This window comes from Athene cunicularia (genome assembly GCF_003259725.1).
Source record: "Athene cunicularia isolate RWA chromosome 14 unlocalized genomic scaffold, athCun1 chr14_part2, whole genome shotgun sequence".
Classification (NCBI taxonomy): Eukaryota; Metazoa; Chordata; class Aves; order Strigiformes; family Strigidae; genus Athene; species Athene cunicularia.
The window spans coordinates 941,110-944,055 of record NW_020799119.1 but is presented as its reverse complement, the minus strand read 5'-3'; the positions used below and the strand labels follow the sequence as shown (position 1 = coordinate 944,055).

The window sequence follows — 2,946 nt, the reverse complement described above, 5'->3', positions numbered from 1 at the left end:
CCCGCACAGCCGCCGTCCTGCCTCCGCTCCGTCCCACCCTGCTGCCCGCGAGCCCGGGCGCCTTTCTGCGAGCGAGGGGCGAGCAGCAGAAGGCACGTGCTGGCCCGCGCCCACCCGCGCGGGGCTGCGTGGGGGCTCCCCGCTCTCGGGCCCAGGTTGCAGTTACCGCGCGACACCAGCACCCTGGTCATTTCCTTCTGCCAGCATCGGGCTGGCTGGTTCCGCGAAGCAGCGGGTTGGACCCCGCAGCTCTAACCTGCCTCACTTAAACTGTTTCTTTTCCCCCACAATCAGATGTTGCCTTCTTTAATATCATCTGAAAGTCTGTCAAACTGTGTATATTCTTATGAAACCTCTGTGCAGAAAGAGACAAAAGGAATCAGGGGTGCTGTTAAAATGAAAGCCCTACTTTACATTTCAAATACTTTCACAGATTATTATCTTCTCTTTTTTTCTTGGATCTTTAATAAAAAGCTTTTAAAAGACTACTTTTTTTTTTATTTTATTGTGATTGCTTGCCAGGGGACGTGTCCATGAGGATGTGAGGAAGATGTTGCAGTCAGAGGTTGCACAAGTCACTGCCCCAGAGCAGGCTCGGCGTTCCGAGCTGGTGCTCGTGGGTTCCAGCTGAGCAGCTGTAGGAGGGATCACCCCGAGAGCCCGGGCGTCGCGCTGCCAGCCTCTGCCTAACAGGCGCCTCGGAAGTGCATCCTGGGAGCTGTGCATCCTTCCTGAGCAGCAGCTGTTTCTCTCCAGTAAGTATGTAAATCCCAGCACATTCCCAAGTGCAGGAGGTTTCTGTCAGGCTCCAGAGGCTGCCACAGAGGCTGGGAGACCCCAGGGTAAACCCCAGCGCATCATGATGTGAGCAGCATCGGGCGAAATATCAATTCTTGGGCACTTGGTTGTGTTACAGGGTAATACATTTTTTTAAAATTATCTGTACCGTGCTGTGAATATTATTAAAATGTTCTACCAGTCAGTAGAAGTGCAGCTCAGAGGAGTACGCAGAAATTTAAGTACAAGAAATATATTTAATGTTCTTGTAGACCACGCTGGGGAGAGTGGCACTTGCTCCGTGCAGAGCGACAGACCCCAGCGCAGGGTGCTCTGTGGGTGCCCCACACACCCACCCCTCCGCCGTTACCCTGCCTGGCAGCGAGTGGGGCTCCTCCTTCGCAGGGAGGAAATGGAATTCCTGATGAAGGGATGAGTGCGGAGCTGCCTGTGAGGCGTTCCGCGCTCCACAGCGGCCAGGCAGGCCGGGGGAGCTGCCCGCTGGCTTCCGCGCCGGCCAGCCCTACCCATATTTCAGCGCTTGGGGAGGGCAGGTTATTTCCTGGCTGCTTGGCGTGGTTGCAAAATTTAGTGTAAAAGCTAAAACAAACAGACTGTGCAGTGTCACATGTCGTTAGTGCTGCGCAGAGAAGGGTTGTCAGACCCGCAAACAAGGCACGGGAGGGGTCTGGAACCGGCACAGACACAGTGTCTGTCTGCACTGGAAGGGCTCTGCTGCGGGCAGATGTGGACGCAGGGGCTGGGACACCTTCGCTTGCTGCCAAACTTAGTGTTGAAGTCTGGAGCACTAACCGAAGCTGATGGAAGTGTGTTTATTTAAATTGCCAGGATAAATTAACTTTTAAAGCCACAGCGAAAAAGTCTTAAAAGTCTATGCCGCAAATCTGGGCCATGAATATTCAGGCACATGCACTCATTGAATTAGTTTGTTGCAAACATATTTGGAGGCAGCTGTTCATTTAATAATCAGGGATAATCACAGAAATAGACGACTGGTTACTCCATCTAAATTGGATGGTTAAAATTATAATTTTATAACTCCATCTCAGCAATTAGATTTAATAGCTATGAAAATCCAGCAAAACCCAGTTGAGAGAAAGCTGTTATTCCTTTAGTGCAGAAAAGCCAAGGTCAGACTGGGGCTGCCCCTATGCGTAACCAGAGCGTCTCCAGTGTCTGGGTCGTTTCCAGCACTGCCCGAGGTGCAGAGCTGAGACTGCGGGGCCAGACAGTCCGATGCTAAAACCAGCCCAGGCAAGGGTTAATTTTCCTGGCATTTCCTGTCTTCATTACAATATTTGTCCCAAGAACAGATTAATTCCTCTCATTCTTTCTGCCTTTCCAGTCTTTTGTCACGGGAATGCGTTTCACAGGACTGTAATGCTTGATACTTGCTCTGAGTTATAGCTGTGCCGTACGCTGTAAAAGTTTGACTCTCTCAGTATTGTACATTTTGATTCTACCCCTGCAGGCTATAAACAACCCATATTACCTCTTTCTTTAGCTTCCAAGAGGACTAATCCCCTGTCTAGTGCTTTATCAGTCAGTTGAGAAAGAGTGAGACCAACCTGCCAATCCAAACAGAATATATTGAAAAAATCGTATTACCACAATGCAGAACCTTGCCGTAATTCACCGAACAGCTCAGCCGGTAAAAGCCTGACGCCCTGGCCGCCTCCGTTACTGTAATGAGACGGGAGCAGATGCACCATCCATCCACCACCCATCCTTCACGCCCCGTCAGGCTCCTGGGTGCAGCGGGGAGGGGCGGCGGGCGGCCGCCAGCTGAGGTCCCTCGTGCCGGGATGAAGCCTGTGTCGGCGCTGGGCGCTGCGCTGCTGCGGGCTCTGGGGATGCGCCGTGCGTGGGGTGGGGAGGGACACCCCGTCCTGGTGGGGCTCGCTGGGCGGGCTGGGGCTTCTGCATTTCCCCCTGGGTGCCTGCAGGCAGCTCGCAGGGTCTCACAGGCGGCTTGATCCTGAACGGCATCGCCAGATGCCTCCTGCTCCCACTCAGCACCCCTTTCCCTCGGAGCGTTTCCCTGTCCCTGCCCAGCCGAGCTGATCCCCGCAGCCCCTTGCTGAGCGGGGCGGTGCTGGGGGGCTTTTCCCTAACGGGGTCCCCCCTCGCCCCTGACAGCCCAGCTGG

General features: G+C 53.7%; 1 long non-coding RNA gene across 1 annotated transcript in view; it reads left to right on the top strand.

Moving 5' to 3' along the window:
- LOC113485929 overlaps nucleotides 1–2,946 on the top strand; it is an 84,524-nt gene that overhangs the window by 79,668 nt on the left and 1,910 nt on the right. Inside the window, exon 4 of the long non-coding RNA XR_003399497.1 lies at nucleotides 523–755. This is a non-coding gene — a long non-coding RNA (uncharacterized LOC113485929). The remainder of the gene's footprint in view (nucleotides 1–522; nucleotides 756–2,946) is intronic.